We start from the raw sequence: 16,670 nt of genomic DNA on the forward strand, positions 1-16,670 counted from the left end.
TGATGGGTTGGTTAAAGTGTGCATGTCCTGTTTTGTTTATACAACATAAGGGTGGGTGGGAGGGCCCAAGGACAATTCCATCTTGCACCTCTTTTTTCTTTTATTTTTCTTTGCGTCATGTGCTGTTTGGGGAGGGTTTTTTAGAAGGGACATCCTGCGTGACACTGCAGTGCCACTCCTAAATGGGCCCGGTGTTTGTGTCGGCCACTAGGGTCGCTAATCTTACTCACACAGTCAGCTACCTCATTGCGCCTCTTTTTTTCTTTGCGTCATGTGCTGATTGGGGAGGGTTTTTTGGAAGGGACATCCTGCGTGACACTGCAGTGCCACTCCTAAATGGGCCCGGTGTTTGTGTCGGCCACTAGGGTCGCTAATCTTACTCACACAGTCAGCTACCTCATTGCGCCTCTTTTTTTCTTTGCGTCATGTGCTGATTGGGGAGGGTTTTTTGGAAGGGACATCCTGCGTGACACTGCAGTGCCACTCCTAAATGGGCCCGGTGTTTGTGTCGGCCACTAGGGTCGCTAATCTTACTCACACAGTAAGCTACCTCATTGCGCCTCTTTTTTTCTTTGCGTCATGTGCTGATTGGGGAGGGTTTTTTGGAAGGGACATCCTGCGTGACACTGCAGTGCCACTCCTAAATGGGCCCGGTGTTTGTGTCGGCCACTAGGGTCGCTAATCTTACTCACACAGTCAGCTACCTCATTGCGCCTCTTTTTTTCTTTGCGTCATGTGCTGATTGGGGAGGGTTTTTTGGAAGGGACATCCTGCGTGACACTGCAGTGCCACTCCTAAATGGGCCCGGTGTTTGTGTCGGCCACTAGGGTCGCTAATCTTACTCACACAGTCAGCTACCTCATTGCGCCTCTTTTTTTCTTTGCGTCATGTGCTGATTGGGGAGGGTTTTTTGGAAGGGACATCCTGCGTGACACTGCAGTGCCACTCCTAAATGGGCCCGGTGTTTGTGTCGGCCACTAGGGTCGCTAATCTTACTCACACAGTCAGCTACCTCATTGCGCCTCTTTTTTTCTTTGCGTCATGTGCTGATTGGGGAGGGTTTTTTGGAAGGGACATCCTGCGTGACACTGCAGTGCCACTCCTAAATGGGCCCGGTGTTTGTGTCGGCCACTAGGGTCGCTAATCTTACTCACACAGTCAGCTACCTCATTGCGCCTCTTTTTTTCTTTGCGTCATGTGCTGATTGGGGAGGGTTTTTTGGAAGGGACATCCTGCGTGACACTGCAGTGCCACTCCTAAATGGGCCCGGTGTTTGTGTCGGCCACTAGGGTCGCTAATATTACTCACACAGTCAGCTACCTCATTGCGCCTCTTTTTTTCTTTGCGTCATGTGCTGATTGGGGAGGGTTTTTTGGAAGGGACATCCTGCGTGACACTGCAATGCCACTCCTAAATGGGCCCGGTGTTTGTGTCGGCCACTAGGGTCGCTAATCTTACTCACACAGTCAGCTACCTCATTGCGCCTCTTTTTTTCTTTGCATCATGTGCTGATTGGGGAGGGTTTTTTGGAAGGGACATCCTGCGTGACACTGCAGTGCCACTCCTAAATGGGCCCGGTGTTTGTGTCGGCCACTAGGGTCGCTTATCTTACTCACACAGTCAGCTACCTCATTGCACCTCTTTTTTTCTTTGCATCATGTGCTGATTGGGGAGGGTTTTTTGGAAGGGACATCCTGCGTGACACTGCAGTGCCACTCCTAGATGGGCCAGGTGTTTGTGTCGGCCACTAGTGTCGCTTAGCTTAGTCATCCAGCGACCTTGGTGCAAATTTTAGGACTAAAAATAATATTGTGAGGTGTGAGGTATTCAGAATAGACTGAAAATGAGTGGAAATTATGGTTTTTGAGGTTAATAATAATATGGGATCAAAATGACCCCCAAATTCTATGATTTAAGCTGTTTTTTTAGGGTTTTTTGAAAAAAACACCCGAATCCAAAACACACCCGAATCCGACAAAAAAAATTCGGTGAGGTTTTGCCAAAACGCGGTCGAACCCAAAACACGGCCGCGGAACCGAACCCAAAACCAAAACACAAAACCCAAAAAATTTCAGGCGCTCATCTCTAATTGAAACTATCCTTTGCTATATGCATTTTTTTTTGTTAATTTAAGTAATCAAAACTGGGATTGATATTTTTGCTCTTTTATTTTTACTTAAAGTACAATAACTTTTACCATTTTAATTTGTTTTAATAGTATATTGACAGTATAGTTTTCTTTAAAAAATCCACTTAATTTTCTTTACCCTATTATTAAAAGGGTAATTGACAAAAACAAACTACATTGTCACCAGAAGAGCAATACAAAATGTACAAGTGATATATTAAAATCATCTTTCCAGCTTGAATTTCAATGATGCATTGGGGCAACGATTTTGTGAGAAACATCTTCACCCTTAAATAAAGATTTTCTTAATTCCTTACCTGTGTGCTAATTACATGTCACCTTGTTTTCACATAAAACAGACTTCTACATGAGAAAGCAGCAAGGATGCAGTGGCGTTAATGTTTCCTGGTGTCAACCTGTATTATTTCAGTAGACATTGAAATGAGGATGCATCTTGCTGCCTTTCCAATGAAGCAAGTTTAATTTAGTAATAGGTGAAAAACCATCCTTACAAAGGTGTTAATCAGAGACTTGGCTTTGTGGACACTTTTCAGAGAACAAATTTGTTAGCATAAAAATAAAGGCAGAAAATGAAGAGCTGTTTAATCACTCAATTGGATTTTTCTACCAGCATATTTTTTTCTCTGCAACCCATTGCTAAATTGTGCTTCCTAGCTGTTTTTTTATAAAATCACTGAATCAAATCTAACTCCGATTACATCAGAGAAGGCCAGGTACCCTACACCAAAAGAGGGGGTTTGAAATTTTGACTTGTCTACTTAAATATCACCAAAACCTGATCACAATGTCAATCATGTCCCTGGGTGGGATTGAACCACCAACCTTTTGGTTAGTAGCCAGACACACTAACCGATTGCACCACAGAGACACTTTGCAAAAAGTACATACTGACAAAGGCTAATAAGCATTAATCTAGAACGTTTCCTAGAAAAACTTTAAAAAGTCAATAATCTGGAGAGTTTTTGTAAGAATTTTCTTAAATCAACCAACGAAGAAACACATTGGTACTTTCCCATGATGAGTGAGTGCTTCAGGATCTCTTGCACTTACATGTGCAGCAGAGTACTGCAATGGAAGCATGCTGGGCCCATAACCCAGAGGTAGGCAGATTAAAACTATCCTCTGCTATATGCATTTTTTTTGTTAATTAAAGTAATCCAAAACTGGGATTGATATTTTTGCTCTTTTATTTTTCATTAAAGTACAATAACTTTTACCATTTTAATTTGTTTTAATAGTATATTGAAAGTATTGTTTTCTTTTAAAAATCCACTTAATTTTCTTTACCCTATTATTAAAATGGTAATTGACAAAAACAAACTACATTGTCACCAGAAGAGCAATACAAAATGTACAAGTGATATATTAAAATCATCTTTCCAGCTTGAATTTCAATGATGCATTGGGGCAACGATTTTGTGAGAAACATTTTCACCCTTAAATAAAGATTTTCTTAATTCCTTACCTGTGTGCTAATTAGATATCACCTTGTTTTCACATTAAACAGACTTCCACGTGGCGTTAATGTTTCCTGGTGTCAACCTGTATTATTTCAGTAGACATTGAAATGAGGATGCATCTTGCTGCCTTTCCAATGAAGCAAGTTTAATTTAGTAATAGGTGAAAAACCATCCTTACAAAGGTGTTAATCAGAGACTTGGCTTTGTGGACACTTTTCAGAGAACAAATTTGTTAGCATAAAAATAAAGCCAGAAAATGAAGAGCTGTTTAATCACTCAATTGGATTTTTTTTGCCAGCATATTTCTTTTTCTCTGTAACCCACTGCTAAATTGTGCTTCCTAGCTGTTTTATAAAATCACTAAATCAAATCTAACTCTGATTACATCAGAGAAGGCCAGGTACCCTACACCATAAGAGGGGGGTTGAAATTTTGACTTGTCTACTTAAAGATCACCAAAATCTGATAACAAGGTCAATTACGTCCCTGGGTGGGATTGAACCACCAACCTTTTGGTTTATAGCCATACACACTAACTGATTGCGCCACAGAGACACTTTGCAAAAGTACATACTGACAAAGGCTAATAAGCATTCATCTAAAACGTTTCCTAGAAAAACTTTAAAAAGTCAATAATCTGGAGAGTTTTTGTAAGATGTTTCTTCCATCAACCAACGAAGAAACACATTGGTACTTTCCCATGATGAGTGAGTGCTTCAGGATCTATTGCACTTACATGTGCAGCAGAGTACAGCAATGGAAGCATGCTGGGCACATAACCCAGAGGTAGGCAGATTGAAACTATCCTCTGCTATATGCATTTTTTTTTTGTTAATTAAAGTAATCCAAAACTGGGATTGATATGTTGGCTCTTTTATTTTTACTTACAGTACAATAACTTTTACCATTTTAATTTGTTTTAATAGTATATTGACAGTATTGTTTTCTTTCAAAAATCCACTTAATTTTCTTTACCCTATTATTAAAATGGTAATTGACAAAAACAAACTACATTGTCACCAGAAGAGCAATACAAAATGTACAAGTGATATATTAAAATCATCTTTCCAGCTTGAATTTCAATGATGCATTGGGGCAACGATTTTGTGAGAAACATTTTCACCCTTAAATAAAGATTTTCTTAATTCCTTACCTGTGTGCTAATTAGATATCACCTTGTTTTCACATTAAACAGACTTCCACATGAGAAAGCAGCAAGGATGCAGTGGCGTTAATGTTTCCTGGTGTCAACCTGTATTATTTCAGTAGACATTGAAATGAGGATGCATCTTGCTGCCTTTCCAATGAAGCAAGTTTAATTTAGTAATAGGTTAAAAACCATCCTTACAAAGGTGTTAATCAGAGACTTGGCTTTGTGGACACTTTTCAGAGAACAAATTTGTTAGCATAAAAATAAAGCCAGAAAATTAAGAGCTGTTTAATCACTCAATTGGATTTTTTTTGCCAGCATATTTCTTTTTCTCTGCAACCCACTGCTAAATTGTGCTTCCTAGCTGTTTTTATAAAATCACTGAATCAAATCTAACTCTGATTACATCAGAGAAGGCCAGGTACCCTACACCAGAACAGGGGGATTTGAAATTTTGACTTGTCTACTTAAAGATCACCAAAATCTGATAACAAGGTCAATTACGTCCCTGGGTGGGATTGAACCACCAACCTTTTGGTTAATAGCCGTGCACACTAACTGAATGCGCCACAAAGACACTTTGCAAAAGTCCTTACTGACAAAGGCTAATAAGCATTCATCTAAAACGTTTCCTAGAAAAACTTTAAAAAGTCAATAATCTGGAGAGTTTTTGTAAAATGTTTCTTCCATCAACCAACGAAGAAACACATTGGTACTTTCCCATGATGAGTGAGTGCTTCAGGATCTCTTGCACTTACATGTGCAGCAGAGTACAGCAATAGAAGCATGCTGGGCCCATAACCCAGCGGTAGGCAGATTGAAACTATCCTCTGCTATATGCATTTTTTTTTGTTAATTTAAGTAATCCAAAACTGGGATTGATATTTTGGCTCTTTTATTTTTACTTAAAGTACAATAACTTTTACCATTTTAATTTGTTTTAATAGTATATTGACAGTATTGTTTTCTTTCAAAAATCCACTTAATTTTCTTTACCCTATTATTAAAATGGTAATTGACAAAAACAAACTACATTGTCACCAGAAGAGCAATACAAAATGTACAAGTGATATATTAAAATCATCTTTCCAGCTTGAATTTCAATGATGCATTGGGGCAACGATTTTGTGAGAAACATTTTCACCCTTAAATAAAGATTTTCTTAATTCCTTACCTGTGTGCTAATTAGATATCACCTTGTTTTCACATTAAACAGACTTCCACATGAGAAAGCAGCAAGGATGCAGTGGCGTTAATGTTTCCTGGTGTCAACCTGTATTATTTCAGTAGACATTGAAATGAGGATGCATCTTGCTGCCTTTCCAATGAAGCAAGTTTAATTTAGTAATAGGTTAAAAACCATCCTTACAAAGGTGTTAATCAGAGACTTGGCTTTGTGGACACTTTTCAGAGAACAAATTTGTTAGCATAAAAATAAAGCCAGAAAATTAAGAGCTGTTTAATCACTCAATTGGATTTTTTTTGCCAGCATATTTCTTTTTCTCTGCAACCCACTGCTAAATTGTGCTTCCTAGCTGTTTTTATAAAATCACTGAATCAAATCTAACTCTGATTACATCAGAGAAGGCCATGTACCCTACACAGCAGCAATTGCCTCCACAAAGTACACAGGGAGCTGAGATGGTGGTTTACAGTGGGGACGAATTGATAATCTGTGAGGAGGGGGATGTACACGGTGATATATCGGAGGGTGATGATGAGGTGGACATCTTGCCTCTGTAGAGCCAGTTTGTGCAAGGAGAGATTAATTGCTTCTTTTTTGGGGGGGGGTCCAAACCAACCCGTCATATCAGTCACAGTCGTGTGGCAGACCCTGTCACTGAAATGATGGGTTGGTTAAAGTGTGCATGTCCTGTTTTGTTTATACAACATAAGGGTGGGTGGGAGGGCCCAAGGACAATTCCATCTTGCACCTCTTTTTTCTTTTATTTTTCTTTGCGTCATGTGCTGTTTGGGGAGGGTTTTTTTAGAAGGGACATCCTGCGTGACACTGCAGTGCCACTCCTAAATGGGCCCGGTGTTTGTGTCGGCCACTAGGGTCGCTAATCTTACTCACACAGTCAGCTACCTCATTGCGCCTCTTTTTTTCTTTGCGTCATGTGCTGATTGGGGAGGGTTTTTTGGAAGGGACATCCTGCGTGACACTGCAGTGCCACTCCTAAATGGGCCCGGTGTTTGTGTCGGCCACTAGGGTCGCTAATCTTACTCACACAGTCAGCTACCTCATTGCGCCTCTTTTTTTATTTGCGTCATGTGCTGATTGGGGAGGGTTTTTTGGAAGGGACATCCTGCGTGACACTGCAGTGCCACTCCTAAATGGGCCCGGTGTTTGTGTCGGCCACTAGGGTCGCTAATCTTACTCACACAGTAAGCTACCTCATTGCGCCTCTTTTTTTCTTTGCGTCATGTGCTGATTGGGGAGGGTTTTTTGGAAGGGACATCCTGCGTGACACTGCAGTGCCACTCCTAAATGGGCCCGGTGTTTGTGTCGGCCACTAGGGTCGCTAATCTTACTCACACAGTCAGCTACCTCATTGCGCCTCTTTTTTTCTTTGCGTCATGTGCTGATTGGGGAGGGTTTTTTGGAAGGGACATCCTGCGTGACACTGCAGTGCCACTCCTAAATGGGCCCGGTGTTTGTGTCGGCCACTAGGGTCGCTAATCTTACTCACACAGTCAGCTACCTCATTGCGCCTCTTTTTTTCTTTGCGTCATGTGCTGATTGGGGAGGGTTTTTTGGAAGGGACATCCTGCGTGACACTGCAGTGCCACTCCTAAATGGGCCCGGTGTTTGTGTCGGCCACTAGGGTCGCTAATCTTACTCACACAGTCAGCTACCTCATTGCGCCTCTTTTTTTCTTTGCGTCATGTGCTGATTGGGGAAGGTTTTTTGGAAGGGACATCCTGCGTGACACTGCAGTGCCACTCCTAAATGGGCCCGGTGTTTGTGTCGGCCACTAGGGTCGCTAATCTTACTCACACAGTCAGCTACCTCATTGCGCCTCTTTTTTTCTTTGCGTCATGTGCTGATTGGGGAGGGTTTTTTGGAAGGGACATCCTGCGTGACACTGCAGTGCCACTCCTAAATGGGCCCGGTGTTTGTGTCGGCCACTAGGGTCGCTAATCTTACTCACACAGTCAGCTACCTCATTGCGCCTCTTTTTTTCTTTGCGTCATGTGCTGATTGGGGAGGGTTTTTTGGAAGGGACATCCTGCGTGACACTGCAATGCCACTCCTAAATGGGCCCGGTGTTTGTGTCGGCCACTAGGGTCGCTAATCTTACTCACACAGTCAGCTACCTCATTGCGCCTCTTTTTTTCTTTGCGTCATGTGCTGATTGGGGAGGGTTTTTTGGAAGGGACATCCTGCGTGACACTGCAGTGCCACTCCTAAATGGGCCCGGTGTTTGTGTCGGCCACTAGGGTCGCTTATCTTACTCACACAGTCAGCTACCTCATTGCACCTCTTTTTTTCTTTGCATCATGTGCTGATTGGGGAGGGTTTTTTGGAAGGGACATCCTGCGTGACACTGCAGTGCCACTCCTAGATGGGCCAGGTGTTTGTGTCGGCCACTAGTGTCGCTTAGCTTAGTCATCCAGCGACCTTGGTGCAAATTTTAGGACTAAAAATAATATTGTGAGGTGTGAGGTATTCAGAATAGACTGAAAATGAGTGGAAATTATGGTTTTTGAGGTTAATAATAATATGGGATCAAAATGACCCCCAAATTCTATGATTTAAGCTGTTTTTTTAGGGTTTTTTGAAAAAAAACACCCGAATCCAAAACACACCCGAATCCGACAAAAAAAATTCGGTGAGGTTTTGCCAAAACGCGGTCGAACCCAAAACACGGCCGCGGAACCGAACCCAAAACCAAAACACAAAACCCGAAAAATTTCAGGCGCTCATCTCTAATTGAAACTATCCTTTGCTATATGCATTTTTTTTTGTTAATTTAAGTAATCAAAACTGGGATTGATATTTTTGCTCTTTTATTTTTACTTAAAGTACAATAACTTTTACCATTTTAATTTGTTTTAATAGTATATTGACAGTATAGTTTTCTTTAAAAAATCCACTTAATTTTCTTTACCCTATTATTAAAAGGGTAATTGACAAAAACAAACTACATTGTCACCAGAAGAGCAATACAAAATGTACAAGTGATATATTAAAATCATCTTTCCAGCTTGAATTTCAATGATGCATTGGGGCAACGATTTTGTGAGAAACATCTTCACCCTTAAATAAAGATTTTCTTAATTCCTTACCTGTGTGCTAATTACATGTCACCTTGTTTTCACATAAAACAGACTTCTACATGAGAAAGCAGCAAGGATGCAGTGGCGTTAATGTTTCCTGGTGTCAACCTGTATTATTTCAGTAGACATTGAAATGAGGATGCATCTTGCTGCCTTTCCAATGAAGCAAGTTTAATTTAGTAATAGGTGAAAAACCATCCTTACAAAGGTGTTAATCAGAGACTTGGCTTTGTGGACACTTTTCAGAGAACAAATTTGTTAGCATAAAAATAAAGGCAGAAAATGAAGAGCTGTTTAATCACTCAATTGGATTTTTCTACCAGCATATTTTTTTCTCTGCAACCCATTGCTAAATTGTGCTTCCTAGCTGTTTTTTATAAAATCACTGAATCAAATCTAACTCCGATTACATCAGAGAAGGCCAGGTACCCTACACCAAAAGAGGGGGTTTGAAATTTTGACTTGTCTACTTAAATATCACCAAAACCTGATCACAATGTCAATCATGTCCCTGGGTGGGATTGAACCACCAACCTTTTGGTTAGTAGCCAGACACACTAACCGATTGCACCACAGAGACACTTTGCAAAAAGTACATACTGACAAAGGCTAATAAGCATTAATCTAGAACGTTTCCTAGAAAAACTTTAAAAAGTCAATAATCTGGAGAGTTTTTGTAAGAATTTTCTTAAATCAACCAACGAAGAAACACATTGGTACTTTCCCATGATGAGTGAGTGCTTCAGGATCTCTTGCACTTACATGTGCAGCAGAGTACTGCAATGGAAGCATGCTGGGCCCATAACCCAGAGGTAGGCAGATTAAAACTATCCTCTGCTATATGCATTTTTTTTGTTAATTAAAGTAATCCAAAACTGGGATTGATATTTTTGCTCTTTTATTTTTCATTAAAGTACAATAACTTTTACCATTTTAATTTGTTTTAATAGTATATTAAAAGTATTGTTTTCTTTTAAAAATCCACTTAATTTTCTTTACCCTATTATTAAAATGGTAATTGACAAAAACAAACTACATTGTCACCAGAAGAGCAATACAAAATGTACAAGTGATATATTAAAATCATCTTTCCAGCTTGAATTTCAATGATGCATTGGGGCAACGATTTTGTGAGAAACATTTTCACCCTTAAATAAAGATTTTCTTAATTCCTTACCTGTGTGCTAATTAGATATCACCTTGTTTTCACATTAAACAGACTTCCACGTGGCGTTAATGTTTCCTGGTGTCAACCTGTATTATTTCAGTAGACATTGAAATGAGGATGCATCTTGCTGCCTTTCCAATGAAGCAAGTTTAATTTAGTAATAGGTGAAAAACCATCCTTACAAAGGTGTTAATCAGAGACTTGGCTTTGTGGACACTTTTCAGAGAACAAATTTGTTAGCATAAAAATAAAGCCAGAAAATGAAGAGCTGTTTAATCACTCAATTGGATTTTTTTGCCAGCATATTTCTTTTTCTCTGTAACCCACTGCTAAATTGTGCTTCCTAGCTGTTTTATAAAATCACTAAATCAAATCTAACTCTGATTACATCAGAGAAGGCCAGGTACCCTACACCATAAGAGGGGGGTTGAAATTTTGACTTGTCTACTTAAAGATCACCAAAATCTGATAACAAGGTCAATTACGTCCCTGGGTGGGATTGAACCACCAACCTTTTGGTTTATAGCCATACACACTAACTGATTGCGCCACAGAGACACTTTGCAAAAGTACATACTGACAAAGGCTAATAAGCATTCATCTAAAACGTTTCCTAGAAAAACTTTAAAAAGTCAATAATCTGGAGAGTTTTTGTAAGATGTTTCTTCCATCAACCAACGAAGAAACACATTGGTACTTTCCCATGATGAGTGAGTGCTTCAGGATCTATTGCACTTACATGTGCAGCAGAGTACAGCAATGGAAGCATGCTGGGCACATAACCCAGAGGTAGGCAGATTGAAACTATCCTCTGCTATATGCATTTTTTTTTTGTTAATTAAAGTAATCCAAAACTGGGATTGATATGTTGGCTCTTTTATTTTTACTTACAGTACAATAACTTTTACCATTTTAATTTGTTTTAATAGTATATTGACAGTATTGTTTTCTTTCAAAAATCCACTTAATTTTCTTTACCCTATTATTAAAATGGTAATTGACAAAAACAAACTACATTGTCACCAGAAGAGCAATACAAAATGTACAAGTGATATATTAAAATCATCTTTCCAGCTTGAATTTCAATGATGCATTGGGGCAACGATTTTGTGAGAAACATTTTCACCCTTAAATAAAGATTTTCTTAATTCCTTACCTGTGTGCTAATTAGATATCACCTTGTTTTCACATTAAACAGACTTCCACATGAGAAAGCAGCAAGGATGCAGTGGCGTTAATGTTTCCTGGTGTCAACCTGTATTATTTCAGTAGACATTGAAATGAGGATGCATCTTGCTGCCTTTCCAATGAAGCAAGTTTAATTTAGTAATAGGTTAAAAACCATCCTTACAAAGGTGTTAATCAGAGACTTGGCTTTGTGGACACTTTTCAGAGAACAAATTTGTTAGCATAAAAATAAAGCCAGAAAATTAAGAGCTGTTTAATCACTCAATTGGATTTTTTTTGCCAGCATATTTCTTTTTCTCTGCAACCCACTGCTAAATTGTGCTTCCTAGCTGTTTTTATAAAATCACTGAATCAAATCTAACTCTGATTACATCAGAGAAGGCCAGGTACCCTACACCAGAACAGGGGGATTTGAAATTTTGACTTGTCTACTTAAAGATCACCAAAATCTGATAACAAGGTCAATTACGTCCCTGGGTGGGATTGAACCACCAACCTTTTGGTTAATAGCCGTGCACACTAACTGAATGCGCCACAAAGACACTTTGCAAAAGTCCTTACTGACAAAGGCTAATAAGCATTCATCTAAAACGTTTCCTAGAAAAACTTTAAAAAGTCAATAATCTGGAGAGTTTTTGTAAAATGTTTCTTCCATCAACCAACGAAGAAACACATTGGTACTTTCCCATGATGAGTGAGTGCTTCAGGATCTCTTGCACTTACATGTGCAGCAGAGTACAGCAATAGAAGCATGCTGGGCCCATAACCCAGCGGTAGGCAGATTGAAACTATCCTCTGCTATATGCATTTTTTTTTGTTAATTTAAGTAATCCAAAACTGGGATTGATATTTTGGCTCTTTTATTTTTACTTAAAGTACAATAACTTTTACCATTTTAATTTGTTTTAATAGTATATTGACAGTATTGTTTTCTTTCAAAAATCCACTTAATTTTCTTTACCCTATTATTAAAATGGTAATTGACAAAAACAAACTACATTGTCACCAGAAGAGCAATACAAAATGTACAAGTGATATATTAAAATCATCTTTCCAGCTTGAATTTCAATGATGCATTGGGGCAACGATTTTGTGAGAAACATTTTCACCCTTAAATAAAGATTTTCTTAATTCCTTACCTGTGTGCTAATTAGATATCACCTTGTTTTCACATTAAACAGACTTCCACATGAGAAAGCAGCAAGGATGCAGTGGCGTTAATGTTTCCTGGTGTCAACCTGTATTATTTCAGTAGACATTGAAATGAGGATGCATCTTGCTGCCTTTCCAATGAAGCAAGTTTAATTTAGTAATAGGTTAAAAACCATCCTTACAAAGGTGTTAATCAGAGACTTGGCTTTGTGGACACTTTTCAGAGAACAAATTTGTTAGCATAAAAATAAAGCCAGAAAATTAAGAGCTGTTTAATCACTCAATTGGATTTTTTTTGCCAGCATATTTCTTTTTCTCTGCAACCCACTGCTAAATTGTGCTTCCTAGCTGTTTTTATAAAATCACTGAATCAAATCTAACTCTGATTACATCAGAGAAGGCCATGTACCCTACACAGCAGCAATTGCCTCCACAAAGTACACAGGGAGCTGAGATGGTGGTTTACAGTGGGGACGAATTGATAATCTGTGAGGAGGGGGATGTACACGGTGATATATCGGAGGGTGATGATGAGGTGGACATCTTGCCTCTGTAGAGCCAGTTTGTGCAAGGAGAGATTAATTGCTTCTTTTTTGGGGGGGGGTCCAAACCAACCCGTCATATCAGTCACAGTCGTGTGGCAGACCCTGTCACTGAAATGATGGGTTGGTTAAAGTGTGCATGTCCTGTTTTGTTTATACAACATAAGGGTGGGTGGGAGGGCCCAAGGACAATTCCATCTTGCACCTCTTTTTTCTTTTATTTTTCTTTGCGTCATGTGCTGTTTGGGGAGGGTTTTTTTAGAAGGGACATCCTGCGTGACACTGCAGTGCCACTCCTAAATGGGCCCGGTGTTTGTGTCGGCCACTAGGGTCGCTAATCTTACTCACACAGTCAGCTACCTCATTGCGCCTCTTTTTTTCTTTGCGTCATGTGCTGATTGGGGAGGGTTTTTTGGAAGGGACATCCTGCGTGACACTGCAGTGCCACTCCTAAATGGGCCCGGTGTTTGTGTCGGCCACTAGGGTCGCTAATCTTACTCACACAGTCAGCTACCTCATTGCGCCTCTTTTTTTATTTGCGTCATGTGCTGATTGGGGAGGGTTTTTTGGAAGGGACATCCTGCGTGACACTGCAGTGCCACTCCTAAATGGGCCCGGTGTTTGTGTCGGCCACTAGGGTCGCTAATCTTACTCACACAGTAAGCTACCTCATTGCGCCTCTTTTTTTCTTTGCGTCATGTGCTGATTGGGGAGGGTTTTTTGGAAGGGACATCCTGCGTGACACTGCAGTGCCACTCCTAAATGGGCCCGGTGTTTGTGTCGGCCACTAGGGTCGCTAATCTTACTCACACAGTCAGCTACCTCATTGCGCCTCTTTTTTTCTTTGCGTCATGTGCTGATTGGGGAGGGTTTTTTGGAAGGGACATCCTGCGTGACACTGCAGTGCCACTCCTAAATGGGCCCGGTGTTTGTGTCGGCCACTAGGGTCGCTAATCTTACTCACACAGTCAGCTACCTCATTGCGCCTCTTTTTTTCTTTGCGTCATGTGCTGATTGGGGAGGGTTTTTTGGAAGGGACATCCTGCGTGACACTGCAGTGCCACTCCTAAATGGGCCCGGTGTTTGTGTCGGCCACTAGGGTCGCTAATCTTACTCACACAGTCAGCTACCTCATTGCGCCTCTTTTTTTCTTTGCGTCATGTGCTGATTGGGGAAGGTTTTTTGGAAGGGACATCCTGCGTGACACTGCAGTGCCACTCCTAAATGGGCCCGGTGTTTGTGTCGGCCACTAGGGTCGCTAATCTTACTCACACAGTCAGCTACCTCATTGCGCCTCTTTTTTTCTTTGCGTCATGTGCTGATTGGGGAGGGTTTTTTGGAAGGGACATCCTGCGTGACACTGCAGTGCCACTCCTAAATGGGCCCGGTGTTTGTGTCGGCCACTAGGGTCGCTAATCTTACTCACACAGTCAGCTACCTCATTGCGCCTCTTTTTTTCTTTGCGTCATGTGCTGATTGGGGAGGGTTTTTTGGAAGGGACATCCTGCGTGACACTGCAATGCCACTCCTAAATGGGCCCGGTGTTTGTGTCGGCCACTAGGGTCGCTAATCTTACTCACACAGTCAGCTACCTCATTGCGCCTCTTTTTTTCTTTGCGTCATGTGCTGATTGGGGAGGGTTTTTTGGAAGGGACATCCTGCGTGACACTGCAGTGCCACTCCTAAATGGGCCCGGTGTTTGTGTCGGCCACTAGGGTCGCTTATCTTACTCACACAGTCAGCTACCTCATTGCACCTCTTTTTTTCTTTGCATCATGTGCTGATTGGGGAGGGTTTTTTGGAAGGGACATCCTGCGTGACACTGCAGTGCCACTCCTAGATGGGCCAGGTGTTTGTGTCGGCCACTAGTGTCGCTTAGCTTAGTCATCCAGCGACCTTGGTGCAAATTTTAGGACTAAAAATAATATTGTGAGGTGTGAGGTATTCAGAATAGACTGAAAATGAGTGGAAATTATGGTTTTTGAGGTTAATAATAATATGGGATCAAAATGACCCCCAAATTCTATGATTTAAGCTGTTTTTTTAGGGTTTTTTGAAAAAAAACACCCGAATCCAAAACACACCCGAATCCGACAAAAAAAATTCGGTGAGGTTTTGCCAAAACGCGGTCGAACCCAAAACACGGCCGCGGAACCGAACCCAAAACCAAAACACAAAACCCGAAAAATTTCAGGCGCTCATCTCTAATTGAAACTATCCTTTGCTATATGCATTTTTTTTTGTTAATTTAAGTAATCAAAACTGGGATTGATATTTTTGCTCTTTTATTTTTACTTAAAGTACAATAACTTTTACCATTTTAATTTGTTTTAATAGTATATTGACAGTATAGTTTTCTTTAAAAAATCCACTTAATTTTCTTTACCCTATTATTAAAAGGGTAATTGACAAAAACAAACTACATTGTCACCAGAAGAGCAATACAAAATGTACAAGTGATATATTAAAATCATCTTTCCAGCTTGAATTTCAATGATGCATTGGGGCAACGATTTTGTGAGAAACATCTTCACCCTTAAATAAAGATTTTCTTAATTCCTTACCTGTGTGCTAATTACATGTCACCTTGTTTTCACATAAAACAGACTTCTACATGAGAAAGCAGCAAGGATGCAGTGGCGTTAATGTTTCCTGGTGTCAACCTGTATTATTTCAGTAGACATTGAAATGAGGATGCATCTTGCTGCCTTTCCAATGAAGCAAGTTTAATTTAGTAATAGGTGAAAAACCATCCTTACAAAGGTGTTAATCAGAGACTTGGCTTTGTGGACACTTTTCAGAGAACAAATTTGTTAGCATAAAAATAAAGGCAGAAAATGAAGAGCTGTTTAATCACTCAATTGGATTTTTCTACCAGCATATTTTTTTCTCTGCAACCCATTGCTAAATTGTGCTTCCTAGCTGTTTTTTATAAAATCACTGAATCAAATCTAACTCCGATTACATCAGAGAAGGCCAGGTACCCTACACCAAAAGAGGGGGTTTGAAATTTTGACTTGTCTACTTAAATATCACCAAAACCTGATCACAATGTCAATCATGTCCCTGGGTGGGATTGAACCACCAACCTTTTGGTTAGTAGCCAGACACACTAACCGATTGCACCACAGAGACACCTTGCAAAAAGTACATACTGACAAAGGCTAATAAGCATTAATCTAGAACGTTTCCTAGAAAAACTTTAAAAAGTCAATAATCTGGAGAGTTTTTGTAAGAATTTTCTTAAATCAACCAACGAAGAAACACATTGGTACTTTCCCATGATGAGTGAGTGCTTCAGGATCTCTTGCACTTACATGTGCAGCAGAGTACTGCAATGGAAGCATGCTGGGCCCATAACCCAGAGGTAGGCAGATTAAAACTATCCTCTGCTATATGCATTTTTTTTGTTAATTAAAGTAATCCAAAACTGGGATTGATATTTTTGCTCTTTTATTTTTCATTAAAGTACAATAACTTTTACCATTTTAATTTGTTTTAATAGTATATTGAAAGTATTGTTTTCTTTTAAAAATCCACTTAATTTTCTTTACCCTATTATTAAAATGGTAATTGA

General features: G+C 40.0%; 5 non-coding genes across 5 annotated transcripts; all 5 read right to left on the reverse strand.

The window, feature by feature from the left end:
* Positions 1-2,943: 2,943 nt before the first annotated feature.
* On the reverse strand, positions 2,944-3,017 carry TRNAS-ACU (transfer RNA serine (anticodon ACU)). Its single transcript has one exon. It is a non-coding gene; the product is annotated as a tRNA-Ser (tRNA).
* A 1,073-nt stretch (positions 3,018-4,090) lies between these two features.
* TRNAY-AUA (transfer RNA tyrosine (anticodon AUA)) lies at positions 4,091-4,164 on the reverse strand. Its single transcript has one exon. It is a non-coding gene; the product is annotated as a tRNA-Tyr (tRNA).
* A 5,385-nt stretch (positions 4,165-9,549) lies between these two features.
* TRNAS-ACU (transfer RNA serine (anticodon ACU)) lies at positions 9,550-9,623 on the reverse strand. Its single transcript has one exon. It is a non-coding gene; the product is annotated as a tRNA-Ser (tRNA).
* Positions 9,624-10,695: 1,072 nt separating this feature from the next.
* Positions 10,696-10,769, reverse strand: TRNAY-AUA (transfer RNA tyrosine (anticodon AUA)). Its single transcript has one exon. It is a non-coding gene; the product is annotated as a tRNA-Tyr (tRNA).
* Positions 10,770-16,154: 5,385 nt separating this feature from the next.
* On the reverse strand, positions 16,155-16,228 carry TRNAS-ACU (transfer RNA serine (anticodon ACU)). Its single transcript has one exon. It is a non-coding gene; the product is annotated as a tRNA-Ser (tRNA).
* Positions 16,229-16,670: the final 442 nt, after the last annotated feature.

This window comes from Pseudophryne corroboree, unplaced genomic scaffold, assembly GCF_028390025.1.
Source record: "Pseudophryne corroboree isolate aPseCor3 unplaced genomic scaffold, aPseCor3.hap2 scaffold_389, whole genome shotgun sequence".
In the NCBI taxonomy this organism is placed as follows: Eukaryota; Metazoa; Chordata; class Amphibia; order Anura; family Myobatrachidae; genus Pseudophryne; species Pseudophryne corroboree.